Here is a 15,094-nt window from a genome sequence, read left to right as displayed (position 1 = left end):
ACAGAGCTCTCCAGAGATGCTCAGGGAGACTCGGTCCTCTCCATACACTTCCTAACTTAAGTCACTTTAAAAATGCTTTTTCTTCAGTTTAGTTTTTATGTTTACTAACCCAAGAGAACTGAATTCTTTTACAAATTTTTGTCAGCATGTTTCAGTTGTACAAAGGGGTTTCACTGTGATATTTTTCCCCATCCTTCCTTTATTTCATGCTTTTAGTGGGTTTCCTTATGCTGTTTTCATACATAAATGCTATGTGCTTAAGAGAATGTTCACTCCTCATCACGTTCTCCTTTCCTTCCTGCTGTTTTCCCCCAATAGTTCCCCCTTTACATTCATGCCAAATTATTATCATTATTTTAGAATATCTAGATTCTCATATGAAAGAAAGCATGCAATTTTTGTCTTTCTGAGCTTGGCTTCTCTCATGCAATGTGATGGTCTCCACTTCTCCATTTCCCTGAAAATGACATAATTTCATTCTTCTTTATGGTTGAATAATACTCCATTGTACATATATACATTTTCTTAATCCATTTACCAGTTGTTGGGCTCCTAGGCTGGTTCTACAGCTTGGCTACTGAGAACAGTGCTGCTATAAATGTGGGGGTGTAGATGTCCCTATTGTCTGCTGACTTAGATTCCTGTGCATAAATGCCTAGCAGAATCATGTGGTAAGAGAATTCAAGTCTTGAAAGACTAAACTTACTCACTTAGATGAAACACCCAAATAAATAAAATGGGCTTCCGAGTGAGACATCTGATGCCTAAAAGATCTTGTACACCACGTTCCGATGTTGGCATGCAGTCCTGCATTCTAGTTTATAAATTATACATTTTTCTTCAGGGGAAACAAATAACTAGAGAACTAACAATCAATATATTGCCTGTTTCCTCTTCTCTTGATAGAAACTTGCCAGAAATAAACAAATCCTGCCTTTATAAAAGGAAAATACTTTCTTGGCAAGGAAAATCAGAATGATACTTAAAATTTTTGTTACACTGAATTGACATTTTTCTTACCTGCTGTTTTAAAAGATGGAAATGAGCATAATGTTTTTATCTTTGACAATTTTTTAAGTACATTAGTATTTTCCCTTAAAGTCTAAGGATGAATTGCCAATAAGTCATCAGGAAAAGCATAGGCATTGGAGTCTGACAGCAGTGAGTATAAATTCTATCTCCCAGCTGTGTGATCTTGGAGCAATGATCACACGAGGTGGGATATGGAGGGCTACTATATAAACAGCACTGAATTGAGTAAAATATTGGATCAGTTCATTTAATTTATTTCTGAAATTAGTTGACCAAGTTGTCAATTTTTAACATTGTATTCACTTTACCACTGTAGTGAAATACCCAAGATAGCTAACTATACAAAAAAGAAGTCTATTTAGCTTCCAGTTTTAGAAGCTGAAAGTCCAAAGAGCATAGCACGGGCTCTAGAAAGGGTCTCATGATAGACAGCAGGAGTGTGTGGGAGAGGAGCACATAGTGAGGCAGGAGGCAGACACAGGCGAGGTGGGGCCTCAGGCTCTGTAACAACCCTTTCCTGAGAACTAACTTGGGGACTTATGAGAAGTACCTTAATCCCTTCAAGAGCATGCCTCCCAAATCATATAAGGACCTTTCTCTAGCTCCACCTCTTAAAAGTTCCACCACCTCCCAATAGTGCTACACTGGGGACTAAAGTCCCAACACGTGCCCAAACATAGCAAATTCCTGTCCCCTTCCAAAGCAGAGCTTAAGCTTAGCCATGTTAGTGACTTGCCTATGGTCACAGAGATAGTTAAGTTGAGAGAGAAACCCAGTTCTGTCTGACCCTGAAGGCCATGTTGTTAACTCATGCACTACAACCTCTTGGTGGCTTCACAAACACCTGCTTAGACTGGGTTGTTACAACCACTAAATGAATGCCCCACATGAAAAAAATACCCAGTGTTGAGGGCAGATTCATGGCAATGGGAGAGGGGTTTGGGGCTGAATTTATTTTTTATTTTTGGTGGTACTGGGATTTGAACTCAGGGCCTCACACTTGCCAGGCAGGCTCTCTACCACTTTAGCCACTCCACCAGCCCTTTTTTGGGCTGGGTATTTTTCAAGATAGGATCTCATGAACACTTTGCCTAGGCTGGCCTTGAACTGACATCTTACTGATCTCTGCCTCCTGAGTAGCTAGGATTACAAAGTGTGAGCCATGGGTGCCTGGATGGAGGCTAGATTTAAATACTAACCTTGACTAGAATTAGAAGCTAACCCTCAAAGTAAAATTTTACTGTGTAGTGAATACCATACTTACATAGGTAATTTAAAATATTTTAAATAGTAAACTAATTAATTATAGCACTACATATTTATGGGGTACAAAGTTTTGATTCATGAATACAATAATAAATATAATTAAATCAAGATAATATCTATCCCTTGCCTCAAATACCTATCAGTTTTTGTGGTGAGAATGTTTGAAATGTACTTAGTAATTTTGAAATGTACACTATGTTATTACTGTATTCTTCGTCTCACATCATGTAATATATGTGAAAGAAAAAAACCACACTCCTCCTCTAAATGAGGCTTTGTATCTATTGACCACCATCTACTCGTTTCCTCACCAATCAGCCCCTGTCGCCACGCTTGCATGTACTCTTTGGGTCTGTGAGTATGATGGTTTGAGATTACAAAATAACTGAGAACTACACGATTTGTCTTTCTATATGAGCTCACTTCAGTTAACACAATGTTCTTCAATTCCACCCATGTTGTAGCAAATGACCGAGTTTCTTTATTTTTTAAGGCTGAATTATATATTCCATTGTACGTGTGGGTATATGTATATACACATACAATGGAATATTATGGAAAGAGGATATGGAAAAAGGCATAGGATAAGGGGATAAGACTTTGCTATGTTTAGATATGGCTTTGTCCTCCAAGGTCTATGAGTTGGGACCTTGGCCCCCAGTGATGTATTATTGGGAGGTGGTAGAATCTTTAAGAATGGAGTCAGCGGGAGGTCCTTAGGGCATCGGAGGTGTGAAGGATTAAAGTATTCTTCAGAAGGCCCTGAGTTAGTTCTTCATATACTCATGTACTGGAAGATAGGTCAATTCCATGACTTCACTAATCTGAACACCTCTGTATGAACATAGGAGTGTAGGTATTTTTTCAACATATGATTTCATACCTTCTGGGTCAATACCCAGAAGAGGGATTGATGGATCTTATGGTAATTCTACTTTCACCTCTTTGAGGCCTACTGTAATTTTTTTTATATATAGTGGCTATACTATTTCCAGTCATACATGAAAAATGAAAACTATATGGAGGTTCCTAAAGACATCAAAAGTAAAAATACCTTATGATTCACTACCCACTATTTCTTCTTTCAAGTATGAAGTCACCATCTCACGAAGACACCTGTACTCCATGTTTACTGCAGCATTATTTACAATAGCCTCAACCTACGTGTCCATCAATAGGTAAATGGATGAAGAAAATGTGACACACACACACATGAATATTATGCAGCCTTAAAAAAGGAGAGATCCTGTCATTTGTCACAATATGTGTGGTCCTGGAGGGGATTATGCTAAGTGAAATAAGCCAGGCATCAAAACAAAAATGTCATATTATCTCACTTCCATGTAGGGTGTGTGTCAGTGTGTGGGAGATTTAGGTCAAAGGATAAACAGCACAAGACAGGTATGGCTGGGGTGTGTAGCTCAGTGGTAGAGGCTTGCCAAGCATGTGCAAGGCCCTCCACTAGATCTTCAGTGTTGAAAACTAAAGATATGTACAATGAACAATTCTAGAGGTCTTGTGTACAGCATGAGGAATAAAGTTCATAAAACTGTATTGTTAGAGAACTTAAGTTAAATAATTGGATTTCATCTGCTTCTGTGACAAAACAAAAATGAAGTAACTGTGAGATGATACATTAATCTATTTCACTATAGTAACTATTTTACTATCTATGTGGATTCAATAACATGTTGTAAATTTCAAATATGCACAATAAAATTTATTCAAAAGTAATTTATATGCCCACCAGTGGCACACAAAGGTTCCTTTTTTCTACATAGTTTTTTAAGTGCTAGGGATTAAACCCTGGACATTCTGTGAGTTGGGCCAAGTGCTCTGCCACTAAGCTACATTCCTAGGTCTTCCACAGCTAATTTTTTAAAACAAATTTTCCAAGAGCCTCCATGCCAGGTAAAAACAGGGAGCTGAGGTGTAGGCTGGAAGTAAACCTGTGTTTTCCCAGATGGAACCAAGCATGGTGGAATGTTTCTTTCTATATGTGCCCTAACCTTAGCACTCTGTCCATAGGAGCCCTAAGCTGGCAAGCTACTCACTCACTCACTCCTTCAAACTCCCCTCTAGCTTCTTGATAATTCCTAGGGTTCTGTAGCAGTCAGGTTTCTCAGCACATTTCTTCCAGTCAAGACCAAATTAGTTCCCTCTCCTGAACTCCCACTGGGCAGCCTTGGTACATCACAGCACACTGGCTGAGAGAATCGCTTTTTAGACTCAGCAAATCACCCTCCTACCTGCTCCTCTGTGGAAGGCCTATGCCATTATTTATTATGGAATAAGAGCTAGTTGTTGAGGGTCAATTATTCCATTGACCAGGCATTACAATAATTCCTGGTAATTAAAAGAGGTACTTACGTGAATCTGGATGCACATTGAAAGAAACATTAGTCCTTTTGGCAACTTGGCAAGCCTATTGTTCTGGCCAGGCCCAACCAATTAACAACTTTTGCCAATCCCTGTCAGCCAGCGGGGATTGAAGAGGAGAGAAAGGGGGGTCAGTCAGATGCTATTTTAGATACAATTGTGTCAGCATGGATTGGAGGGGTGGGCTCTGAAGAAGCCACAGGAGTTAAATGAAGCAAGCTGCTTGGGTCCCAGTGACCCGGCAAGGGTAATTTAAAAAAGACCCCTTTGTGTTCCTGTGCCAAACAGCAGAGGGCCATCACAAGAAGCCCCTCCTTAAAAAAAAAAAATTGAGAGGGATAATCATCTGTTTAATCTGCTCATTAAACAAATCTCTCAGGCGGACTTAACATGAATTAGCACTTCTCCAAAAAGCTAGAATGTGACATATAGCAGACAGCTCAGATCATGTGAAAGCTCACAATGCTTTATTATTAACTCAGTGGTTATTAATGTACTCATATTTGATGAAATTGAACAGAGAACATCACCTTCATTCAATCTTGTGAGCAAAACACTGTTTTCCTAATGGAAAACAAAAACATAAACCCTAATCAGGTCCCAATTACATCCAAGCACAAGCTAAATATAGCAGACACCCTCTCTTCCATGTTTTTTCAAATATAGGAATTAAGAAAAAACAAAATTGAATGTTGTCTCCCTCTCCTGCTTCTCACTTGACATCAGCTGAGCTCATATGTGGGGCTAGAGATTTAACAGCTCAGCATCAACAAGACCTCAGTTGTGCAGAGAACTTCGGGAACAGCTTAAGCAGTTGAGGCCATGAGAAGATTGCTAACTGACAGGGGACTGTAAACCACTGGGGTCTCTAAGCCAAACTTCCCAACGAACAGTGGACTCACATGCAAAACTTCATAGGCTAGCAGACAACTCTCTCAACCCCACCTAAAGTGGGTGGGGAATTAATCTTTTCTTTACATTTACTTAACCATTTATAGGTGGTATGGACGGGCCTGTTAAGATGGAGTCTATAGCCAGGTTTTAGTGGCTATGTCTGTAATCCTAGCTACTCAGGAGGCAGAGATTAGGAGGATCTCAGTTTGATGCCAGTCCAGGCAAATAGTTCCCAAGAGACCTTTTCTCATAAAAAACTTTCACTTAAAAAAAGGGCTGGTAGAGTGGCTTAAGATTGAGGTCCTGAGTTCAAACCCCAGTACTAAAAAACAAATGTAGTCTACAAATGAGGTATGAAATGAAGTATGAAAGACTTAGAGAATTCTCTAACTAGTCAACCTAGAACTTCAAGGAGGAGACTTATGTCTATTAAAGTACTATTCCACTTTAATAAGAGCAAAAAGGTCAGTCCTGTAACACTTTGGGAGGCATACGTATTTCTTGTAAAAGAGTATTTCCTGTCAGAAGAAGAAGATAAAATGAAGAAAGATTTAAAAACATTAAAACAGAAACTGGTACACCAATGTTCCCAGCAGCATTATTCACAGAGTCAAGAGGATGAAATAACAAAAATGTTCCTCAGTAGATGGATGGGCACAGAAGGTGTGGCATACTGAGTAGGGCACAGCCTTCAGAAGGAATGAAGTTCTGGGACAGGCACAGGATGGATGAAGCTAAAAACATAAGGCTAAGTGACTTAACACAGACACAGAGGAAATGCTGCACGCCTGCACTGCCATATGGCCCCTAGAACACGCAAATTCAAGACACAGAGTGTTAAACAGAGCTTTCAGAGGCAGGGGATGGAGAGTTCTTGTTGGATGGGTTCAGATGTTCTGTTTGGGATGATTAAAAAATTCTGGAGCCGGGTGGTAAGTAAGGGTTACTTAACAAGATGTATGTAATTAATGTCACTGAATTATATACTTATAAATGGTTAAAATTAATATAAAATATGATATGTGCAAAGTCAGTCACAGTTATCTTACCATCTTCATTATTTTGAGAACTCATGTCATTAAGATTATGAAACTATTACCTTGGAATAATTTAATGATTATTAACTATATAATTTAAATATATAACATGTAAGTATATGTTTAACATATACAATATATGTTATTTACAAGGAAGTAAAATTATAAGAAATCAATCAACTCCAACTATACTTATAGAGCTTTCATCCACAGCTAAAACATATCTGATTTAAGTAAATATTTAATGTATGGATTTTCTGGCAAATAAGAATCTTCAAGGCTCAAGTCACATGTCACAAAATCTAAAGATTTAACACCATGATTTAATTTAAAGCCTCATATAAATTATTTAGTAAAGTCTTGTGCTCCTGAACACTGTTTGCTCCTCTTATAATCCAAACAACATTTTGTACTTTACAGGCTTATTATTTAAAAAGTAAGTATCCCACACCATAATTACTTGAAACTATTGGGTCCCACTGTCCCCACAAGGAAAGGGCTGGGAAGGTAACAGGCTGCTAATGTAACTGGAACCAGGATCAGCGCTGCATGGACAAGTCTTGCTATGAAGTCAGCCTCTTGAAGAAATACCAGCAGTGGCCTGGTATTTGAAATGTTTTCTGTTTGCAACTTGCTGCCTGCACAGTAAGTTATGTCAGTTTTGGCTCAGCTCCCTTGAGGCCGGAGTCAAGTGAAGCCCAGGTCACCAGTGGTTCAGCGACTGCAGCAGCCACAGGGTATCTGGAATTTGGTGAGTGCATTGAGCCTTGGAACAGAACAGCTGCTGTTGAATGCTGCAACCAGATACCTAGAGGACCCCAGCTCTTCTAAACCGGGGAGCAAATGCTGCTTCAGTATTTTCATGCAAGACAAGATGACAAGATGAAAGCATCCAAGAGCAGAGTAAGGACTGACTACTTGAGAAATTCCCAATTCCCCTGCAATCCCAGCTGGACAGAACAGCTTTGATGGGTTGAACATAGGTTCAACACACCCAAATCACTGTGCTCAGAAGAGAGCTGTGTACTGCGAGCACTCATGACTGTGGACTTAAACAAACTGTAGAAACTGTTGCATTTAAAACCTGCTGTAATAGACGGAGGAACAAAGAAAGTGTGTTTCCATAGAAACCATTGCATTGAAAGGCTATCTTTAAATAAGATTTCTTAGGTTTATCTCAAATAATGGTATTTATACTAAATATTTCAATTTTGATTATCTGGGAGAGGAGATGCCAGACATAGAGTTCATTTGTCATCACTGAATTTTATCTGTCAAAAAAAAAAGGCTCTCAAAGATACAGAAACAAGTCAGTCTTCAAATGAAAAAGCAGGAAGTAAGAATGATAGTACACACTTGCAATCCCAGCTACAGAGGAGGCTAAGGTAGGAGGATCTCAAGTTGGAGGCCAGCCTGGGCAACTTGGTGAGACCGTCTTAAAATGAAGTGATGCTGTTATTGCTGACAGTAATAATAGAAAGGGGATGTGGCTCAGTGGCAGATTGCCTGCTCAGCATGTGTGAGGCTCAGGGTTTAATACCCAGTACAGGGAGGAGGGGGAAATGATTCAACACACATTTTAATTGCTCAAAAGAATCTTCAAGGTCCTATTTCTGAGGCCTGGGGGTGAAGCTTAGAGGCAGAGAGAGTGCTCAGCATGCTCGAGGACCTGGCTCCAATTCCCAGCACCAAAATATTAAAAATAAAAGATCCTGCTACTTCTATGTAGCACAGTCTCTGTCACTTCAAGCTGTAGTTCATTGTAAAATTCTAAGAAAATCTCTTTTTCACCGTACATTCTACCGTGTTTATTCTAGAGTGCAGTATTGTGTTTGGCAGCCATGGAGTAGACATGAAGTTAAGATGGAAAAATATACAAATGAAAAAAAAAAAGCAAAAGCAAGGGAGGTTTGGATGGAGGAACACGAAGAAAGCCTGTAATGGCAAAAGAAAAATCCCCAACACACCTGCTAATCAAGTGTTTTGTTTTTGGCAGTACTAGAGTTTGAACTCACAGTCTCACACTTGGTAAGCAGGCAATCTCCAGCTTGAGCCACACCTCCAGCCCTTTTTGCTGTGGTTACTTTGGAGTTAAGGTATCACGTTTTGCCCAGGCTGGCCTGGACTGCAATCCCAGTGTATGTGTCCTGCAGTTACAAGGATGATAGGTGTGCGCCATCAGCTTTTTTCCAATGAGATGGGGTCTTGCAAATTTACTGCCCACACTGATCTCAAACTGTGATCTTCCCAATCTCAGCCTCCCAAATAGCTAGTATAATCAAGTAAGGTTTTTCATTTTATCTCTTCAGAAAACGTCATTGATATTTTACAGTTAAAGGTCCCTTAAAGATCAATACATCCCATTACAGACAGCCTTGAAGTAGTTATTGAGTAGCTAATTCAATAAACTTTCCTGTGTAGATGAGAAAAGTTAGGTAAAGAGATTTAAGATCTCTGTCATCCAGAAACCCACCAACCATATCTACACAACAGAACATCGTTCAGCCAAAAAGAGAATGAAATCCTGTTATTTGTGACAACATGGATGAATCTGCAGGACTTCATGTTAGGTGAAATAAGCCAGGCACAGAAAGACAGTGCCTGATTTCACTCAAGTGGAAGCTAAAAAGTTCATCTTCAAGAACTTGAGAGTAGAATGGTGGTTATCAGAGGTTCAAGAGAGTAGGGAGGAAGAGTGGAGTGAGTTTTATCTTGCTCCCTTGTTGGAGTGAGCTTTCTCTTGCTCCTGGTTATTACTGAACCTAACTGGGCCTAAGTGGGAGACTGGAGATTCAGAAAAGACACAGGATAGACAGACAGAAAGTGGGATCAGGTGTGTTGAGCATTCGGGTTGAGACACCCAACCCTCATTTCTTCTTTTCTCTACCTTTATTCTTTAAACCTTACTCCTTTATAGTTCTTTAAAACCTTGCTTCTAAAGTCTTATTTAAAACCTTGCTTAAAACCTCTTTCCTGAGACTCGCTCTGTCCCATGTTTTCTCTGAGCCGTTTTTTAGTATAATCTCTCAAAGTCTTTGCCCCCAGATTTGCACTGTTCTTTAGCTTTCTTAAAGCCTGAGTGCTCAGACTTGCAAACAACAACAGCTGTGCCTAAAGTCTGCATATGCATAACTTTTAAAGTCCTGGTCCTTAGACTTGCACTGTTCTCATTAGCTTTTCTTTAGCTTAGCTTTTCTAAAGCCTATGTATAAAGTTCTTAGTGCAGACTTTCATTGTCCCATGTTCTCTCTTGAGCTTTCTTAAAGTCTCAGCCCTCAGGCTTAATAGCCATTCCCCTTAAGCAAGTCTCCTTCAGCAATTCTTTTTCCTTCCAAAAGCCTACCACATCCAAAAAGCCAAAAGCCCAAAAGTCTTCCCCATCAAAAAGCCAAAAGCAAAAGCCTGAAGCAAAGGAAAAAAGCCTTAAGCAAAAAGCCTGGCATCCTCCTTCAGTGAGTCTTTTATATGCAGTGGTAAACAGGGTGGAGCAGCAGTTCTTGGGGAGGGGTGTGACACTGTAACAGAAGAAACCTGCGTCCCTGCTTCTGTGAAAGTAAACAACTTAGAAGCAGCTGTTCTGCGTTTCTCTCTTCCATGGCTGGGGCTGTGCCAATCTCGGCCTACAAATAAACACCTTAGGAAAAACAGCTGAGCTGCATCTCACCTTGCTTATGTCCAGTTCTCATAGGCTTCTCATAATCTGCTCTCCACAGAAGTGAAGAAGTCAGTCACTATGAGGCAGGCTAAGACTGGAAAAGTTCAGGACTCTTAGAACATATATGACTCAATACTGCATTTCAGGTCGAACATTCTTCTCTTTCTCTGAGCCTACTCTTCAACTGCAAACCACCCCCACCTCAGCCCAGGGACCACCCATGCCCTTCCCCACTCATCAATTATTGGTGGTTGGGAATCACCAGGTTCCTCCCTTCCCACAGGTTAGCATAGGTTTTTAGAAGCACCTGGGAAGAGGAAGATGTGCTCCCTGCTTCCAGCTCCCATCTGGCCCACCATTGCCTTTTGTACCTGCTTTCCTTAATCTTTCATAAACCCCCCCTCCCTCTCTTACTACACTAGATGTCCTGTGTGTCCTGCATGGGTGCTTCCACATGGGACACCAAGAATTTGAGACTCTCCTGATCAGAGAATGCATGAACCTATGGCGAATAGGTACAATGTTACAGTTAGATAGCAGAAATAATTTCTGGTATTATATTGTACAGGAGGGTGCCTACAGTTAACAAAAATGTGAATTTCAAAAGAGCTAGAAGATTTTGATGCTCTCACCATGAAGAAATGATAACTGTAGGAACTGAAGGATATACTCATTATCCTTTATTGAAACAGAACAACATGTCCCATACATTATTATTTGTCAACTGAAAATATAACTTAAAAACAAGCCAAAAAACAACTAAAGAGAAGCTGAGCTCCTTAATGATTCTTTGTAAGTGGTTATCAAACTGGGTGTTTGATTTGAATTTAGCTCCTTTTTGAAGCTAGCATTGTTGTAATGCAACAGTATGTCAGTTCCTCAAATGTTTTCTACCCAGTTTTTTTTTGTTTTTGTTTTTAAGAAAACCACTCAGTGCTCTCTCCCTCTTACTCTCCTGAAAGAGTAAGAAGGATCGTCAATGGCCACTGGTGGTTACAGTAAAGCAACATCATGAGTTGATTTCTTGTTCAGGAGAGAGAACTGTGTCTCCTTGTAAGTGTGGTTTTAGCTTGTTTTTTGGCACAACGGGGCTTGAACTCAGGGCTTCACACCTGCAAGGGAGGTGCTCTACCACTTGAGCCACTCCATCAGCCCTTCTACACAGCTGTGACTGCTTATCAAATACATTTATTAAAGACCTGTACTCTAATCACTGAGCTAATCACTGACCAAGACCCATAGCCCAGAGTTAGAGAGTCTGTCACAGTGCTGAGGCAGACTTAATAAATAGAGTGCTAAGACTTAGGTAACATCAGAAATCAGCATTTCCTATCCAAAGACTCTCATTTTTGTCACTTCATTAATTAAGTAGAAATGACGGAAGAGCAGGGCTAAAGTAGGATGTATTTACAAAGGAACAAGGACAGGAAGAAAGGGGATACATGGTAAGAGAAGAAGAAAGCAGGTGTGGAGCACTTTATACAGGATGAAAAAAAACCTCTCATCAACTGCCAAAGGAGAGAGGAACCTCCACTGCTGAGCAGGCTGTGGGATGCTGGGAATTGCTAAGGAGGAGGGGTACACCATGGGAGCCCCTGAAGACTGGGTAGAGTTATAAAATTCTGGAAGAGAAACAGGACAGTCACTACAGATTCTGAGTGGAGGGACATAATGACCAATGATTTTGACAATCAAGGTTGTAGTTGTAACACAGAAGCAGAGACCAAAAGCAGGAAAACAGGAAGAAATCAAGGACAAGGAAGGTTTCGGCAAGGACAGGGAACAGAAAGTCAAGAGCATGTAAACACTGATTGGCTGTCAAGGGCAATCACTGACCACAGATTTGTGACCCTAGAGTCAGAGGTGAACTGCAAGAAGAGGGAATTGTGGTGGTGGTGGTGCTGGGAAGTGAACCCAGGGCCTCACATATGCTAGGCAAGTGCTCTACCACTGAGCCACAACCCCAGCCCAAGAAGAGGGAGATTTGGAAGGAACTATTGTAAAAGAGGTGAGGAAGAGAAAAGATGAGTTTTAAACATGTAAAGCTTAAGGTTAAGGTTTAAATTCAAGGTTAACATATTCAGGGTACAATAAGCTATACAGGCCAGTGGTAAAATAAAAATTGCAGAGAGTTGGGATAAGTGTATCATACTCATAATTTGCTAGATGGTGAGGATAAAAAAGATGGAATGTCCTCATTACCCTTTAGGAGTTTAGAGTGTAATGAGGAGCAGATGTGGAAATGGTGGATTATAATGGAATATGATATGGATGGGATATATGATGTGCTATAGAAGCAACCACTAATAACGGGGGAGGGTGTGGAGAAAAGAAGGCATAAGGAATACTATGCTGAAGCACTGACATGTGAATCAAGACTTTATCCATGAGCAGTTCATCCCATAAAGAGTGGGAAGGAAGCATGTGTTAGAGCAGAAAATAGCACATTACGGGAGACAAAAGCTTCTCCAGGTGGTGAAGAGGGGCAGGCAGATGAGAGGCTGCTGCTGAGGCTGAAAAGTCCCACAGGGGTCTTTCGTGTCACCTAAGGAGTCTGAGGATAACCCCGTAGGAACATGCTTAAGGGTTCAAATATGAAGGGCTGGTGGAGTGGCTCAAGTGGTAGAGGCCCTGAGTTCCAATCCCAATTGTTCCAGGACCAATCCCCCCCAAAAAACAAGAACTATAGCAAAAATGTGATATTACCTTATGCTTAAGAAGTGTACCAATAGTGGCTCTCAACCTGTGTGGGAGACTTTCAAAAAGATATCACCTCCTGGACTCCATGTCCTGTTGTTCTGATTAAAGGTCTGAGGCAGAATTTGCACGAAAATGCTGTGAAAATATTCTCTAGGTGATTCTCATTTATTTGTTTCAAAGCTACTTATTTCATTCCTATTATGAACTGAGGATTAAACAGTACATCAGACAAAATTTGCAGCTTCACAGAGTTCACTTATTTTGTGAATGTGTGTAGGAAAACAAACCAAAGAGAGAAGCAAGTTATAGTAGTCCTTTTATATCCACAGGGAATATGTCCCAAGACTCCCATTGGATGTCTGAAACTGTGCATAGTGCCAAATCCCTATGATTTTCTATAAACCCTTCAGGATTTATAGAACCACATACAATCTGTTTCTCCATGTTTTATGCCCTCTTCCCTCCTTTGCATGACTATTTTGTGCTTTGAGGCCACTGCTGAGTGAAAAAAGGGTTACTTGAACACAAGCACTGAGATACTCCTACAGTTGATCTGCTAACAGAGACAGCTACAAGGTGACTAATGGACAGAAAGCACATCCGGGCAGCTCCAGGATATGCTGGAATGAGTCATGTCCCAGTTGTGATGAAGAGAATTTTACCACCCCAGTCAGAATGGCATACAATGTAAAACTTATGAATTGTTGTTTTCTATTTAATGCTTTTGAACCATGCATAACTGAAACTGAAAGCAAAGCTGCAGATAATGGGGACCACTGTGTATGGTACATCTGAAGGTGAGAGATCCTGCAGAGTGAGGATGAGGTAAGCCTATGTGTGGGTGTGTGAGCAACTATGACTGACAAAGCAGGGCAGCGCTGAGCATATAAGTCAGAACTTAAGAGGAGGGGAGATGGCCAAGGCTTGGATTCTGAGGAAGACGCTGGCAGAAGATGGAAGATCAGGCTAAAAGTCTGAAGATGGAGACTACTTCGTGTGGCTGAGTGACAAGAGCAATGCGCTGAGAACAGTGTGGGAGGAGTGCAGTCTCCAGATGTTCGTGAGTGGTCTGGGCTCCTGGAAAGTGTGTCAATGAATACTCTAAATGAGGCTGAAAGCCACTGAAGGCTTCTGAATAGATAGGCGATGGACATGTTGAGAATAGTAAGAACACTTAGAGAGCTAGGATGGAGGGAGAGACACCGGGTGTGGATGGCGGGAAGCAAGGCAGTCTGAGTACTTACTACAGGGAGGGCTAAAGCAAAGGGAAAGAAGAAGACAGGCAGCTAGCACAGTGGGGGAGAAAGGGTGACCAAGGCCAAGGGAAGTAGCAAGGAAAGAGTAGAGGGCAACACAGGGTTCAAGCAGCTGTCCTGGGGAGGAGGCTTTCTCATAAGAAGTCAAAAAGGAGAAATATGAAATCGAGACAGGATTTGTAGCAGGAGAAGCAAGTTTCTACTTTGTCCCTCCACCCAGACTATGTGTGTATGTGTGTGTGTGTGTGTGTGTGTGTGTGTGTGTTTTGAGATGTATAAAGTTAGTTAATATTTTAAAATGTTGATGGTCAAGAGGAACATGTAGAAGGAAACACCAGTTGAAGCTAGAAATTCACTCAACAAGTGTGGGTCTGAGATTCAGGAGGAGGTCTGGGCTGAGCATAGGGAACTGGATCACTGTAAAGGACAGGGGCTGAAAGCAGAGGACCAGTGGAGGCTAAAGACCTGTGTTACAGAGCTCCACCTCCAGGGGCAAATAGAAGAGGAACTGTTTTCAGCATACTGCTAAATGTCTACACACACACACGGAGTGGGTACCACCAGGTCATTTTTTAATTGATGCCATGATGTGATCAAACAATCCAAATGAATAATGATATAAATGACTAGTTCAAACACTCAAGGCCCACAGAGACATAATAATTATATTCTATTTTCCATACATCAAATACAGTGTTTTCTAAAAGTTAGATGACCTAGTTCAAAAATAGTAGTCATTTGGACAAATAACCCAATCTGCTTATACTGAGAAATGTCCAAGGCTTTGGGTAGGGTCACGGAGCTATAACTGAATCCTTACTGTACTAATTATAAAGTGCAGGTGTGTGTACCGCACATGGGCACACACACGTAGC

General features: G+C 40.8%; 1 protein-coding gene and 1 pseudogene across 7 annotated transcripts in view; both read right to left on the bottom strand.

The window, feature by feature from the left end:
* The window catches only part of LOC109685508 (phospholipid-transporting ATPase IB), a 583,492-nt gene that overhangs the window by 91,134 nt on the left and 477,264 nt on the right, over positions 1 to 15,094 (bottom strand). The window lies entirely within an intron of this gene.
* On the bottom strand, positions 11,189 to 11,363 carry LOC141413081 (small nucleolar RNA U3; annotated as a pseudogene).

The sequence above is a fragment of the Castor canadensis genome, chromosome 10 (genome assembly GCF_047511655.1).
Source record: "Castor canadensis chromosome 10, mCasCan1.hap1v2, whole genome shotgun sequence".
Classification (NCBI taxonomy): Eukaryota; Metazoa; Chordata; class Mammalia; order Rodentia; family Castoridae; genus Castor; species Castor canadensis.
This window is presented reverse-complemented; position numbering and strand designations above follow the sequence as displayed.